Source organism: Tupaia chinensis, unplaced genomic scaffold, assembly GCF_000334495.1.
Source record: "Tupaia chinensis unplaced genomic scaffold, TupChi_1.0 Scaffold000270_1, whole genome shotgun sequence".
Lineage (NCBI taxonomy): Eukaryota > Metazoa > Chordata > Mammalia > Scandentia > Tupaiidae > Tupaia > Tupaia belangeri.
The window spans coordinates 1,324,344-1,341,915 of record NW_006159750.1 but is presented as its reverse complement, the minus strand read 5'-3'; the positions used below and the strand labels follow the sequence as shown (position 1 = coordinate 1,341,915).

Below are 17,572 nucleotides of genomic sequence, written 5' to 3'. Positions count from 1 at the left end.
TCAGCACAGTGGTTACCCTCCTAATTCCAGTGCTCGCCACTGCTCCAGAGACCACAGACTGGGGATGTGTTTCCATCACAGCCATCTAAGACAATTAGCTTCTCAGCTACCATGTCTTCAAATTCATCAGCATTAAACTTGGAAAAGCTCCACTTTGAGATGTAGATGTTTCTGGTGGTCAGAAAATTTGAACTCGAGTCTTCATAGGCCTTCAGTCACATGCTCGTTGTTCTGCAGCTCAGTGCAGGCGGACATGATGTGGCCAGTTTGAACCTGGAGCTTCCCAAAAGCTCCACACACACCTGCCAGGAGCCCAAATCAGGGAAGTACAAGGTTGGAGACGTGAATGTTCTTTGGAATGGGTTGTTCTCATGTTTTCACACAAGTCATGGGTCTGCATATATTTCTAAGGAGGCTACACACTGGGCTTTCACGAGGTTGAGGTTGTCTGCACAGGAAAAGACTCGAAAATTGTCTCTTACTGAATGTTGTATTCTAAATTCACACTCCAACATCATATACTGATTTCAAGTTATTTTGACCGAAATAATTAGAGAAAGCATATAGAAAGGAATATAAAAGAGTTAGGCAATGTCCAAATGAAAGATGCCAACTTATATTATGACTTTAATTTCTATCTTTATTATTTTTGAATGTCATTTGCCAAAATATTAAAATGATGGCACATTTCGCAGTGTTTCTGAATGATTTTCAGTTGTCTAAAGACATCCAGAGTTCTAAATATTCCTACTAGTGGGAGTGTGTAGAGTGCTTGAATTTCATTTAGTATGTGTGTCTCTATTATAACTTTGGTATTTGTACTATTAAATGGAATTATTCACTTTAATATCAATAGGATTGTGGATTTCATGAGTAGCTGTCAAATCTATTAATTAAATAAATTAACACTTTGCCGTATTTACTTATCCATAAATCCTACACAATTCAAAATAAAGATGTGGCCAAATCGTTGTCATTTCCTTATTGAATGATTATGATGCATATAGTTATTATTAAGCTGCAGATATTTTCATTGCAATAATTCACTATTTTATGATAATTTCTAGTCTAGACATGAGAGAGCATATGCAAAATATGGTGTGTCTTTTTAGGACATCATACATTTTTAAAATTTAAATGTTAATATTTTTAAATAACTAATAATATTTGCACATATTTATGTGTCACCTCCAACACCGTCAAAATGTAGGACTAGGACCTATGGAAACATGAGCTAGATAAAACCTACAAGACAAGTAATGATCTTTAACAGGGAGGTCAGAGGGATTGCAGTTTCAGAGGAGCGTGACCCAGACTGACTGATTCTCCATATATTTATTGAGAAAGAATGTACCAGGGGGGTTGGTAAGCATTTGCTTAAGTTTTTGCAACTGCTAAGATAGCAGTAGGACTGCAAGACATGTTTAGCTGTTGTGGTTATGAGCTCTTGTTCTCAGGACAGAGTGAGCACGGTGTTCTGTGTTTCTTATTCTGGTGCATACACATTAATCCTCTTAAGGTCCAACCATTCTGCAACATTTAAGGATTGTAATGTCTTTTTTCAATGCATATATACAATGCATAATGATTAAATCAGGATATTTAGCATATCCATCACTTCAGATGTTTGTTTCTTTGTCTTGGGGAACACTGAAAATCCTCTCTTCCAGCTATTTTGAAATGCATAATGAATGGCTATTACATCATAGATTCTTCTTGGAAAAAATATTTTGTTTTATGAACTGAGATAAAATAGTATCTATAGAGAAGAGTTAATGGACATCATCACCCTAAAAGGTCTCCCTGGCTATAACATACATAAGAATATAATACACATTATTTTAATTACTTATTTAATTTTATTTATTATTATTATTTTTTTTTTATTTTGACCAGAAAGAGAGAGAGAAAATGAGAAACTAAGCCACCAGGTCCAGGAGTCAAATCACAGTTAACTGTATGGGAGTCCAGCACCTTAACCACCATGCCACCTGCTGGCTCCAGTGACACACACTATTTATATATTTGAGTGTGCAGGATTATCAAGTGTTTTTCTTTCACTGTAATTCATATTTTGATTCTTCATGCCATTGACTTTAATTTAATATTGGCCAATCCTAGAGGATATCAAGCAAGACAATGATTATTTTCCTCTGCAAACTGAGGGTTTCTTTTGTCAATTCAGAGCCTATTGATTTTATAACTAGTATACATTTAAATTCTAGCTAGTCTTTACTTCATCTCTTTCTAGAATTCCCTGAGCTGAGTATGACACTGTGTTACTGGCTGTAATCATATCCACATTTGCATTTGATAAAATGTTTATACTACTATTTGATTTGTGGTCAAACATTTCATGACATGATTGCAGCTAAACCTTCTCCTCTCAGCCAAGAGTTCTTCTGAGTGTACTAATCAGAAGTAATGTATTCATGTCACCATTCAATTCATGGAAACACATTTGACTCCTCCCTTACCATTCTCTGCTGTAAATGGATCTGTTAGCTGTTTGATAGAAGTGTTCAAAATCCCATGAATGTAGAGACAAAACAGGAAGTTAAAGGAATGAGGCACAAAATAATCCAATATTTTAGTTCAGGAATTTACTCAGGTTATGAAGTTTGTTGCAGGGTAGACATATGTACTAATTACCCAGAAAAATGGATGAGGAAATCAGTAAAGTGCTCGGCAGGGGTAAAATGATTAAAGGCAGCATTAAAGGTCTACTGAAGGTTATTCTCCATTTATTTGTGATTAGACTAGTCAGTATTATTGTGAAGTATTTCTGTCCTCATTGTAGAACTAGAAGAAGAGTTCATTTAAGTAAGGTTAAGGTTTGTCAAGCAATAACACCAGAGAGAGCAAGAGAAGAAAGAATTGATGTATGGAAAAAGAAAGCCTTATAATGATTATTTCTATGATTCACATGACTAGGGTTCTTGGTTTATGGCAGAGGCTACTTTGCTCAGTTCTGTGATGTGTGACTATAAAAGATATCATGGGGTTAATGTTGTTTATCTCTCTTTTTTCTTTTTTAAGGTTTTTGCCATAGGGTGCATGAAAGATGACCGACCCCACCCCCAGGGGCTGGGTGGTGGCCACACCACAATCCCTTCTCCTCCATTATCCTCTCAGGGTTCTGGACACAGACGTACACATGCTTGGTATGATTTCAAATCCCCATGACCGGGACTTGAACCAGTCTGTCATATGGGAGTCCAGTGCCTTAACCACTGCACAACCTGCTGGCCCCAAGATAATCTCTTTAATACAATATTAGTGTGTCTTCTAATCACAGCTTGATAAATACTGTGCCCGTACCTATACAATCCATGCCACAGTGAACTGAAGTTACATTCTGGATTTTCCATCCTACAAAATAACATGTGATTCTTATATTTTGACCATCAGTGGATTGCTCCAATACTTTCTGAAGTGTCTGATAAATGTAATTAGCATGCAAGTAAATCTAGAAATTCAAATGATCTGTGTGATATTTTGTGTTTTAAAAATAAAGTTAAACACTAATGAGAATTTTTATTTTTAAATATTATAATTACACAAATATAAACATTAGAGTGGTTTATTTATTTCTTCCAATGTGTCATATTTAATTAACTAGAGTAGGTAATTTGTAAGAGTGTCAGCACAGTGGTTACCCTCCTAATTCCAGTGCTCGCCACTGCTCCAGAGACCACAGACTGGGGATGTGTTTCCATCACAGCCATCTAAGACAATTAGCTTCTCAGCTACCATGTCTTCAAATTCATCAGCATTAAACTTGGAAAAGCTCCACTTTGAGATGTAGATGTTTCTGGTGGTCAGAAAATTTGAACTCGAGTCTTCATAGGCCTTCAGTCACATGCTCGTTGTTCTGCAGCTCAGTGCAGGCGGACATGATGTGGCCAGTTTGAACCTGGAGCTTCCCAAAAGCTCCACACACACCTGCCAGGAGCCCAAATCAGGGAAGTACAAGGTTGGAGACGTGAATGTTCTTTGGAATGGGTTGTTCTCATGTTTTCACACAAGTCATGGGTCTGCATATATTTCTAAGGAGGCTACACACTGGGCTTTCACGAGGTTGAGGTTGTCTGCACAGGAAAAGACTCGAAAATTGTCTCTTACTGAATGTTGTATTCTAAATTCACACTCCAACATCATATACTGATTTCAAGTTATTTTGACCGAAATAATTAGAGAAAGCATATAGAAAGGAATATAAAAGAGTTAGGCAATGTCCAAATGAAAGATGCCAACTTATATTATGACTTTAATTTCTATCTTTATTATTTTTGAATGTCATTTGCCAAAATATTAAAATGATGGCACATTTCGCAGTGTTTCTGAATGATTTTCAGTTGTCTAAAGACATCCAGAGTTCTAAATATTCCTACTAGTGGGAGTGTGTAGAGTGCTTGAATTTCATTTAGTATGTGTGTCTCTATTATAACTTTGGTATTTGTACTATTAAATGGAATTATTCACTTTAATATCAATAGGATTGTGGATTTCATGAGTAGCTGTCAAATCTATTAATTAAATAAATTAACACTTTGCCGTATTTACTTATCCATAAATCCTACACAATTCAAAATAAAGATGTGGCCAAATCGTTGTCATTTCCTTATTGAATGATTATGATGCATATAGTTATTATTAAGCTGCAGATATTTTCATTGCAATAATTCACTATTTTATGATAATTTCTAGTCTAGACATGAGAGAGCATATGCAAAATATGGTGTGTCTTTTTAGGACATCATACATTTTTAAAATTTAAATGTTAATATTTTTAAATAACTAATAATATTTGCACATATTTATGTGTCACCTCCAACACCGTCAAAATGTAGGACTAGGACCTATGGAAACATGAGCTAGATAAAACCTACAAGACAAGTAATGATCTTTAACAGGGAGGTCAGAGGGATTGCAGTTTCAGAGGAGCGTGACCCAGACTGACTGATTCTCCATATATTTATTGAGAAAGAATGTACCAGGGGGGTTGGTAAGCATTTGCTTAAGTTTTTGCAACTGCTAAGATAGCAGTAGGACTGCAAGACATGTTTAGCTGTTGTGGTTATGAGCTCTTGTTCTCAGGACAGAGTGAGCACGGTGTTCTGTGTTTCTTATTCTGGTGCATACACATTAATCCTCTTAAGGTCCAACCATTCTGCAACATTTAAGGATTGTAATGTCTTTTTTCAATGCATATATACAATGCATAATGATTAAATCAGGATATTTAGCATATCCATCACTTCAGATGTTTGTTTCTTTGTCTTGGGGACACTGAAAATCCTCTCTTCCAGCTATTTTGAAATGCATAATGAATGGCTATTACATCATAGATTCTTCTTGGAAAAAATATTTTGTTTTATGAACTGAGATAAAATAGTATCTATAGAGAAGAGTTAATGGACATCATCACCCTAAAAGGTCTCCCTGGCTATAACATACATAAGAATATAATACACATTATTTTAATTACTTATTTAATTTTATTTATTATTATTATTTTTTTTTTATTTTGACCAGAAAGAGAGAGAGAAAATGAGAAACTAAGCCACCAGGTCCAGGAGTCAAATCACAGTTAACTGTATGGGAGTCCAGCACCTTAACCACCATGCCACCTGCTGGCTCCAGTGACACACACTATTTATATATTTGAGTGTGCAGGATTATCAAGTGTTTTTCTTTCACTGTAATTCATATTTTGATTCTTCATGCCATTGACTTTAATTTAATATTGGCCAATCCTAGAGGATATCAAGCAAGACAATGATTATTTTCCTCTGCAAACTGAGGGTTTCTTTTGTCAATTCAGAGCCTATTGATTTTATAACTAGTATACATTTAAATTCTAGCTAGTCTTTACTTCATCTCTTTCTAGAATTCCCTGAGCTGAGTATGACACTGTGTTACTGGCTGTAATCATATCCACATTTGCATTTGATAAAATGTTTATACTACTATTTGATTTGTGGTCAAACATTTCATGACATGATTGCAGCTAAACCTTCTCCTCTCAGCCAAGAGTTCTTCTGAGTGTACTAATCAGAAGTAATGTATTCATGTCACCATTCAATTCATGGAAACACATTTGACTCCTCCCTTACCATTCTCTGCTGTAAATGGATCTGTTAGCTGTTTGATAGAAGTGTTCAAAATCCCATGAATGTAGAGACAAAACAGGAAGTTAAAGGAATGAGGCACAAAATAATCCAATATTTTAGTTCAGGAATTTACTCAGGTTATGAAGTTTGTTGCAGGGTAGACATATGTACTAATTACCCAGAAAAATGGATGAGGAAATCAGTAAAGTGCTCGGCAGGGGTAAAATGATTAAAGGCAGCATTAAAGGTCTACTGAAGGTTATTCTCCATTTATTTGTGATTAGACTAGTCAGTATTATTGTGAAGTATTTCTGTCCTCATTGTAGAACTAGAAGAAGAGTTCATTTAAGTAAGGTTAAGGTTTGTCAAGCAATAACACCAGAGAGAGCAAGAGAAGAAAGAATTGATGTATGGAAAAAGAAAGCCTTATAATGATTATTTCTATGATTCACATGACTAGGGTTCTTGGTTTATGGCAGAGGCTACTTTGCTCAGTTCTGTGATGTGTGACTATAAAAGATATCATGGGGTTAATGTTGTTTATCTCTCTTTTTTCTTTTTTAAGGTTTTTGCCATAGGGTGCATGAAAGATGACCGACCCCACCCCCAGGGGCTGGGTGGTGGCCACACCACAATCCCTTCTCCTCCATTATCCTCTCAGGGTTCTGGACACAGACGTACACATGCTTGGTATGATTTCAAATCCCCATGACCGGGACTTGAACCAGTCTGTCATATGGGAGTCCAGTGCCTTAACCACTGCACAACCTGCTGGCCCCAAGATAATCTCTTTAATACAATATTAGTGTGTCTTCTAATCACAGCTTGATAAATACTGTGCCCGTACCTATACAATCCATGCCACAGTGAACTGAAGTTACATTCTGGATTTTCCATCCTACAAAATAACATGTGATTCTTATATTTTGACCATCAGTGGATTGCTCCAATACTTTCTGAAGTGTCTGATAAATGTAATTAGCATGCAAGTAAATCTAGAAATTCAAATGATCTGTGTGATATTTTGTGTTTTAAAAATAAAGTTAAACACTAATGAGAATTTTTATTTTTAAATATTATAATTACACAAATATAAACATTAGAGTGGTTTATTTATTTCTTCCAATGTGTCATATTTAATTAACTAGAGTAGGTAATTTGTATTCTGTTTCCCTTCTCTATTTGACACTCACATTTTCATGCAATCTTAGTTGACTCTGTATGATGGGACATTTGCTCTCATAGTTGATGAGTTTGAAATTTTTGAGCTATGCAGTAATAAATAAATTAAGGATATCTTGTAAACTGATGTCATTACTACTTTGGTGCTTCCGAAACGTCTTCACTCTTCTCATCACTGGCTGATACTGTCTGTATATAGCCCTGTATCTCTCCCTTTATATTCAGCTTTTCTCTTCTATCATTTATTCTCCTGAGGAGAACTCAGTCTTTGACTATAAGGTCCCCAAATAAACTAATATTATACATTTTAAAACATGTCTCTAAAGATATTTTGTCCACTTTTAAATACCTTCTAGAGACTTGCCATTTGAGAACAGAATTAGAAATAAAATACATATAATATTCTATACAAGATCCACATTAAATTTAAAACTTTAATTAAAAAATACTCAATAAAGAATGAGACAAGTGTGACATTCACATTACCCCTGAACCACCTTTACTATGGTTATCATCATTTCTGTAGGAGAAATCAGCAAATGTAAAAGTAGAAAAGAAAGAATTCTAGGTGGTCTAGATAGTCTAGAACTCTCTTTCAACACAGAAATAGGCAGAAGAGACACCATTTTCCTCTTGATCTTTGCAATCTCTAAGGTGGATCCCTATTCTTACTAGGGAACTTTGGAAATGTAATACTACTACTACTATACTGCCACGGCCTTCATGGCCTTGGATATAGATACCATCTTAAAAAATAAGATTTCTAAGTACTACTGATGAGTAACCTGATAGATACATTTAATAAAATAAAAAGTAAATGTTTTGTTTATGACTTTCATATTTTATGTATTTTTCTCTTCATATGTTGTGCTTTTATTAGTGCACTCCTCCAGCCCCAGTTGGGCCCTGAACAGCGTCTAGAAGGATTACCACTACCTGCAGTCGGAAATGGTGTGGGCCCAGAGCAGACCAGCTCACTCAAGGGGTCAGAATCTCCCAGCCAGGACCTGCGCCTTCACCTGATAAACATGTGCCTGTTGTCCTTGGATTCGTGACTCAGGACTACATTCAGTCCACTGTACCTTTAAACGAAGGGACGTACGTACCCTTTGGAAGGACTGCACAGCTGTTGCCTGGACAGTTCTTCCATGGTGGTGTCTGCAGTTCCTCTCTAGATGGGAAGGAGCTCTTTCCCCAAAGTTGAGACTCAGGTAGACCAGAACTTCGTCGTGGCCAGGGAGCTCTTCATGTACCAGGCGGTGAACGGCTTGTTGATTGGGACTACCAGAGTCAAGTTGCAAAGCCCCAGAGGGAGTCAACAGGAGGTCCCTCCACTCTCACCATTGCTGCCTCCAATGCAAAGTAATCAGATCCAGAGGAATTTCAGTAGATTCCCTGGCACAGATGCCCACACAGCGGAGAGCAAGCGCTCTCATTTGAATTTTGATCCCAACTCTGCTCCTGGGGTTGCAAGAGTTTATGACTCGGTGCAAAGCAGTGTTCCCCACAGTTGTGACAAGCCTTACAAAGGAGCTGAAGAAACTGGCCAAACAAGGATGGTACTGGGGACCCCATCACATGTTGGGAGGCAGAAGAAAAGCTGGCCAACTTTCCGGACCGATGTATTCTTGTTCGGGACAGTTCCCATGACAGTTACCTTGCAAGCTTGAGTTTTTGCTCTCAGTAAACACTTCACACTAGAATTAAGCACTCCAATGGAAGTTTTAACTTTTATGAACAACCAGATGTGGAGGAATACACGTCCACAGTTGACCTAACTGAACATTTGATCAGGGATTCTGAAAATGGAGCTTTTTGTTATTCAAGGTCTCGGTTGCCTGGATCTGCAACTTACCCTGTTAGATTGCCCACCCCTGCGTCAAGGGTCATTTAGATGTAATCTTTGCAGTACTTGTATCATTTTGTTACACGTCAGTACTCCAGAATGGACTTAATACAGAAACTGCCTTTGTCAAACAAAATGAAGGATTGTTTACAGGAGAAGCACTATTGAAAGATTGAGAATCCTGCATCTTGCACTTCGGGAATAAGAAAAAAAGATTTGAAATACAATTTACAAACTCATTGCCATCAAAATCTTTTGCCACCTTAACTTTTTTTCAGTTTTATGTGTTCAAGAGTCATCGATTTGTTTAGAGGGTGGGGAAATATATGAAAGATGTCCTGGGTTTATTTTGGTTCTATAAAAAGGGAAGTCCTGAAGTTTTACATGTGAATTATCTTTCATCAATGTGCTGAATAATCACAATATGAATCATCAGATTCTCCTTATCATACCCACTCCAGTCCTTTGCTGCTATCCACTGTGGTTTTTATGCGTTAAAAGCACATTTCATGTGTATTCATCCCTAAGTAAAGCTGGATGAAACTTACAGAATAAAAATTGCTGTGTCTTTTTAAGTGGCCCATTTTAAAAGGTTTTATGTCACAGAATTTTTGTCTACACTGAAAATTATTTTTTAATCTCATCCTTAAAAAGCTTTATTTAGGAAAAGAAAAAAAAAAAAGCTTTACTTAGGCACCAGCACTTAGCGTAATGGCTATGGTGGTGGACCGTGGTTCGAGTCTCAGATCCAGTGGCTTAAACTCACGCTGGGCACGTGTGCGTGCGTGCCCAAGATCCCGAGAGGAGAATGGAGGAGAAGGGATTGCGGCGTGGCCATCCCCACTGGGGGGTGATTTCTCGCTTTCTATCTTGCTGTCTCTCTCTGTCTGTCTGGCAAGCGCATGCTCCCTATAGCAAAAACCTCTCAAAAAAAAAAAAAAAAAAGATTTATTTACAATTTGGGATTGACACGATCTTGGGTAATGGAGTATAGATCTGCAATATATCTTTTACAACACTTTTTTTTGGGGGGGGGAGGGTTTGCTATAGGGCTCATGCACTTGCCAGAAAAACAGAGACAGAGAGACAGAAAGCAAGAAGCCACCCCCTGGGGAAATGGTCGTGCTGCAATCCCTTCTCCTCCTTTCTCCCCTGCTCGCACTCACTTCTCTTCCTTTCTCCCCTCGGGATCTTGGGTACACACGCATACGCACCCGGCATGAATTTAAGCCACTGAGTCCAGGACTCAAACCACGGTCGACTACATGAGAGTGCAGCGACATAGCCATTACGATGCCTGTTGGTCCCTACAATACTCTTCTTAAAATTATTTCTAAGATTGAGCTAATTTTTTTTTGTTGATTCTTCTATTGCCTTCATTTTAATCTTGTGGCTTGTCTATTTTAATAAATGGCCTTACATTAAAAAATTGTAACAAAATGTATACCACAAATGTAGAAATTGTTGCCTTTTCTGTCATTAGACTGGGTACAAGTTGGCATAACATATAAAGACCTATGGGGAAAAGAAAAGACCTATGGAGTTAGAACTATTTTTAAAGAAATAGTAGATGATCAAAAAAAACTTTGATGTCAATCAAAACGTTTTATCCATTTTTACTAGATTCAAAGTAATGTTTTATACAGATAAAATATATAGAGCTCAGAATGATATTGTAAGAATGTTCAGATGGTATTTAAAGAAAACAAAGACGTATTAAGTAAAAATTTTACTGAAATATTAAAATCCATAATCAAAAACCAGTGTCAATATGCCTTGATTGAAACTATATTCTTTAATAATTTTCGCTTTTTTACCAGCATAACATTTAATGTATTACTTTTGGTCAAGGTACAAAGAGGTAAATATAAAGATATTTATCATCTCTTTTTAATCTGTCTTCCCCATCTTCTTCACCAGAATGTCACCACTACAAATGTACAAGGTTGATTTAGTTCAGAATTTTTATTCATGTTTAATATAGTGTCTGGCACATTGGCAACACTTAATAAAAATTGTTTTCAATTAATAAAAGAAAGGTGAAGAAACTAATTACTCTCTAATAGTAAGTATTAAATAATTAATATCTGGTTGAAGTCATCCCACATAATTTTCTCTTTGACTCTGACAGGTAGACACTATTATTATGTCTATTCTGTAAATGAGGAAACTGAGCTCAGAATATAAATGCCAGAATTGTGGAATTTCACAAGCTTTTCTTTTTTATAAGAGTATAATTAATTTAACTTCTAAACATATCACAAAATTAATCACTTATTTTTATTGAATTTTCATGTCTAGTTTATATAATATGCCCACAAAGATTACTACAAGATTCCACTTCATTTTCAATTAGTAGGAAAACTTAAGCAAGGATATATACTCCATAAAATCAAGTATTTATTAATTTTGGTCACACACAGAAATCCAAGTTCAAAATAGTAAGCAGATTATATACATACTTAACCACTTTCTGATATAAAATATTTCAAGGGCTGGTTTCTCAGCCCCATAGCTTAAGTGCTATGCATTGGGAGCCAAGTCCCACATGGCTGACCACAGTTCAAATCCTAACTCCAGCAGCTTGAGAAACACACCAGGCATATATGCGTGTAAGCCCCAAATCCTGACAGGATGGAGAAATGGAGGAAAAATAACTGTGATGTGACAACGCTCCACAGAGGTGAGTACTTTCATATGTAAGCTTTCTCTCTCTCTCTCTCTGGCAAGCACATGCAGCCTCTGTTATTAAACAAATAAAAAAAATTGTTCAAGATTTTTTTGATACCTAGATGTTTCTTGCATAAGAAAGTAATAATAATCTCTAGCTTATTATAAGTAAATTATTAATTAATCATTTTTATATGAAAATGTAAATCTATGTTGATATTTTAACATTGGTTTGTATATGTGCATATGTGTATATGTATATCTATCTATGTCTATATATATATCGAGTGTTTTTCAAAGAAAATATTACTCTAGATATTTTATATTTCATTCTTTATTATATTTTATAATATTTTTGTTGCTTTAATTGACACCCCTAAATACCAGTCTTGCATAACGTATCTTACATTCAAATGTTAAAGAACTAGGTAACAAGAAGCAATCTCCCTAGTAAAATGTAAAAAGCCCATTACTTTAAAATCAAGTCAGATTTATCATCATTTATAATTCATTAGGACCCCTTCTAAACACTGCTTCAAGCATCTCCTAGGTATTTATATTGGAGATAGATAAAATGCATAGATGCATGTTGCTGCCTAATAAATCTCTTTCATGCTTTTCACTTGCAGTGACAGAATGACCTGACCTTGGAGGAGGAGGGCTGTCATCTTGGGTCTTTATAGAGGTGTGGGAGCAGCTTCGACAAGCAAAAGATAAGACCTAGATGCTCTAGAACTCTCTTCCATTGATTAATCTTCTTAATATACTAAGACAAATCCTTTTCTTCATTTTTATTTTAACATATTTCAATTTTATCACCTACTTTTTTAACTCTTAGATAGAGCTGTGAAGGATACGGAAAAAATGCTAAGCAAGCACACCATTAATGGAAAGCTCTTTAGCCTAAAAAAGCCACAGGAAAGCTGGTTTTAAATCAACACAAAATTACAAGAGGGAAAGATTAGGGTGGCAAGAACAAACCCATAAAACTATAAAGGATGAGGCAATAAAAGTAAAGCAGTGAGATGAAAAGTAATGTTTATTAATTGTCTAGTGACTTTTCTTTCTATTGGGTCTTGTCTCTTCTTTGAAAGGAGTCTAAATAAAAATCATAGCATCTTTTTTTTTTTCCTTCTGCAGATGCAACAGTGGTGTCATATATTTGTAGCTGCCTTCCTGAATCAAAGGTAATTGTGTATGTAGGCTCGCGTTTACAACAACAAGCACAATGTTTGAAGAAAAAGAGACATTAATTCATGGATGTTTTTAAAAAACAGAACCATGATTTTATTTGCCTAGGATTTAACAAAACACTTAAAGACATTTAACAGTTTGTTTATTTTCTTAAAAAAAGGTTCTCTAAGTATCATAGTTTCAATGGTGAGCTAGGTTAATTAAGATTCTGAATATATTCCTTATTCATGCTCTTATGGCCAAAGCATTTATTGACAAAATAACTTTCTCAGTACATTTTGAAACTTTATCCACTAAAACTTTTACACGGAGCTCTAAAATTTTTACTGTTTACTAGTCCAAGAGATATCCTAAGGCTGCCTTATTGACAAAGTTAGAAACAGGGTACTAACTAAGGATTTTCCTACTAAATACTTTAGAAAAGTAGTGCTAAGAAACCTCACCATTTAAAAATACATACTCACACACAGATTCTGCTTATGTCTTTCTAAAATTCATGTTGTCAACTCTTGGAATCTTACCTCCTCCATCATTGCTCCATGATTGCTTCAGCATTATTGTACATAATTTATTATATCACTTTCTATTAAATAAATAAAGCAATTATTTATTTTCTACCTTGAATAACGAAGTAGAAATAAAATTTAAAAATATCATGAACGTATTCCAAAATAGAGCCAGCCAAGTAGCCTAGTAGTCGAGGGAACTGGATTCCATTCCACAAGGCCAACGGGGCTTCAAATCCTGGCTTGAAATAAATCACACTTGGCACATGTGTGCACATGCCAGAAATACCTACAGGATAAAGAAATGGAGAAGAAGGGATTGTGATGTGACCAGGGCCTGATGGAAAGTGTTCTCTCTTGCTCATTTGCACTCTCTATCTCTGTCTCTGGTGAGTTCACATGCCCTCTGGAAATTAAAAAATCAGATAGTATTACTTAATCAGAATTGATATGACTGGAAGTAGAGTATTTTATTCATTATTACAATAAAAATAAAAAATAACTAATACATTTCCATCTGTTTTGTTTTTAATGAGAATCTATTACATAGGATTAATTTTACCTTAAAATAATGACAATCCAAATTTACATAGATGAAACAAAATAAAAATATTTTTATCTCATGTATAAATCTGAAATAAAGCATTTAAGAACTGCTTTGATAGTATTGTTTCAAGAAGTTTCTAGGAGTCTAACATATTCTCTCATTCTATCTACTATTACCGGGTCTACCCATTGGTCTTGGTGCTATCATTTTTCTGTGTGTGTGAGATTTTTGCTATCAGGCATATGTGCTGACCAGAGAGAAAGAAAAAAAGAAAGAAAGAAAGAGAAAGAAAGAAAGAAAGAAAGAAAGAAAGAAAGAAAGAAAGAAAGAAAGAAAGAACAAACGAACCTCCCGGGAGGATGATCACACCACAATCCCTTCTCCTCCAGTCTGCTTGAAGGATTTTGGGCATGCATGAACATGCACCCAGCGTGAGCTTTAAGTCACCGGGTCTGGAACTTGAACTGCAGTCCACTATGTGAGAGCCCAGCAATGTAACCATACGCCATCTGCTGATCCCAGGTGTTGGGTGCTATGCTGAGATACAGTCATCATGTTCGTTTCCTTGATATCAAGATGGAGAAGAAAAAGTAAAAGGAGCTTAATATCTGTTGCAGGGATTTCATTGAAGGTGCTGAAAAATCCTTCTAATTAAATTTCTTTTGCCTGTATTTGATCACATACATCAAGCTAAAGGCAGATTTTATTCTGGATGCCATGTATCTAGCTAAAAATTGAAATATTCCTTTCCCATTTGCTCTTAAGTTTGGAATATTGCAGATCTTGGCCTTGTTTTCTTGTTGTTTGTTGTTGGTTTCATGTTCATAGGCATGCACAACTTGGTGATCTATTGTCTCGAGGCTGTAAGATTTATATTCCAACCAACTCTACATTTATATCTCTGGTTCAGGCATTTTTATGGAATATTAGACACTATTTATAATTCCTAAATTATATCTGCACTTAATAATAAATCTATTAAGCTCTACATGTATAGAACCAATTATCTTAATCTTAACCTGTTTTATATTTCTATAGTTCTGTCAAGAAGCATGGAATCTTTCTTTACTTCTTCTAATCCATGAGAAATACCTGTCAGCTTTTTCATCAAAGTATAACTCAAATCTAATTACTGCTCATCACAGTTAGTGTCACACAGTTAGAACCATCTCTTACTTGAACTACTGAAATAGTCTTCCACGGGTCTTTCTTCCTATAATATTGTCTCTATACAAGCTATTCTCAACATAACAGCTGAATGGAACTTCTAAACTGTAATTCTGATAGTGTTACTCCTTCTACCCAAAACTCTGCTGTGGCTCTTCTTTATACTCAGAATTAAAGCCAAAGTTCCTGTATAAGCTGCCTTCCTCACACACACACACACACACACACACACACACACACACACACAACTTCCTTGACATAGTTCTTTCCTCCTCTTCCTCTCGTGACTCCAAACATGTACTTCAGCACAAAAAAAATGGGGGGGGATGTATGCATAGTTTTTTCATGATCCCCATTTTTCATGAATGGTTTAGAAGTCTCTCAAGTCAGAGAATATTCACTAATGACCTGGATGAAAGACAGGCACTTGCATAAGTGGATATCTTAACTATTGGTTCTAACTTACTGTTATGCTAATTACTCAACTACAGGAGGAACTGTTTATGTACACACAAGATGCTAAAAATGTGAAATAGAAAGTCATAGTTTAGAAAGTAAATAAGTCCTATGAGAAGTATTTTCCTTGAGCTCTAGTTTCGAAAGAGGGGTTTTACTGTATGACATAATTGTGTAAGTCTTTCCTTTTGCTCATAATGAAGGACCAGAGTGACTCCATTTTTACAGGGTGACTCCATTTTGTTAAACCCACCTTACTGAGAATCAGCGCCATTTCAAGGAGGTAAGCCAATCACGTAGGAGAAGGTCATAAGACCATCACCCAACCAGGGCTGACCAATGAAAAAAACAAAGAAAATACCAGAGACATGAAGTAACTTTCTTGCCCAACTTAAGGATCTGACAACTATGCTTCTTATAATCTACAGCCAATGTATAGCCACCTGAGTGCATTCCTCAGCACCTTTCAACCTCCCTGACCCCCAGCTGCTAACAGCCATAAAAAAAAAAACAGCCCAACCTGGGGAGGGGGGGGCAGAGGCTCTGGACTCGGATCCGCTGTGTCTGTGCCGGTGACGATTGAGAGTCCTGACTCAAGCCAGAATAAAAGCAATCCTTGTGTGACTGTATGGGAATCAGCTCCTTGGTGATCTTTTGAGAATTTCGTGACTGGGGAAGAACAATAAACTATAGTTATCTACATTTTTATATATTTAATAATCTACAGTTTTAGAAATGATTTATCTCATTTTTATGTATAATTCAACAGGAGAAAATAGGTGTGCTTTAAAACTACTATTACTTATTTTAGAGTGTGAATCAGAAGTTAATACCAACTGGTTTGCTTTTATTTAAAATAGACAAAGTACCCAACCTTTCAAGTTTAACCAATTTTTGGAAATATAAGAACTTAAAATAAATAAGATCATTGCCAGTGATTATTCTAATATAGTAGCAGTCTATTCCCCTACAGTAGATTAATTTAGAATCTTAATTAATTTGCAAACACACCAATGATATGGAACATAAGGAGAGGTACAAAAAGATATATTTATAGTGTAAGTCATGCAATCTATATGGCTTGAAAGCCAATGAATGTTAATTAAAAGAATACATTTCACATTGGAAATCAAATCAATAAACCAAGTCTTTCACTCTTTGGTTATATATTAATAATTATAATAATGTTCAATTTTATTAATAAAATAATATTTAATTCTAGTTTATAAAGACTAGAACCTTAGAGTATCAACTCACTGTATAATGATGTAGAAATAAACATTCTAAAATAGTGGAAAGAATATTTGATTAGACATATTTGGGACTTTTATGTACTACTGACTTTTCAAAAATTAATATAAATATCCAAAACTATAAAATGTGCACATTCATAAACAGACACTGTAAAAAAGCAGCTTTGAAGGAAAAAATTGATACATTTTGAAAGCTGCTTGAAAAACATAAATTACTATGAAATATATTATTAAACTGTCTGTTAGATGAGTGCTAACAAAATGCTTTTCTAATTAAAAGCACTTTGCAGCTCAGAAAGACAAGAACAATGTAATAAAAATATTCACACAGCTCTGTGAGTATGTTATTTTAGAATAGCTACCAATTCTTCTGAGTTTTTCTTTTTTTTGATGTGAAAATTAAAAATCATTCAAATGAACGCACAACAATGGGATACAGAGGTATAAACAGAATATGTTTTTATCTTTGTACTTTTTCAGGAAAAATAGTTATTCCTCTTCTGCCTTTTGTGAGTTGTTTCTGTATCCTGTATTTATACATGTATTCTCAACCCTCACATGCAATATGATCCTTATTTTATACAGTCAGTATTTCTTTAGATTCAACCACATATTTCCCTTCACATCTATATGCT

The 17,572-nt window shown here is 35.4% G+C and overlaps 1 pseudogene; it reads left to right on the top strand.

Annotated features, from left to right (window-relative positions):
- The first annotated feature begins 219 nt into the window (after positions 1-219).
- LOC102486711 (suppressor of cytokine signaling 6-like) lies at positions 220-9,312 on the top strand (annotated as a pseudogene).
- The last annotated feature ends 8,260 nt before the right edge of the window (positions 9,313-17,572 follow it).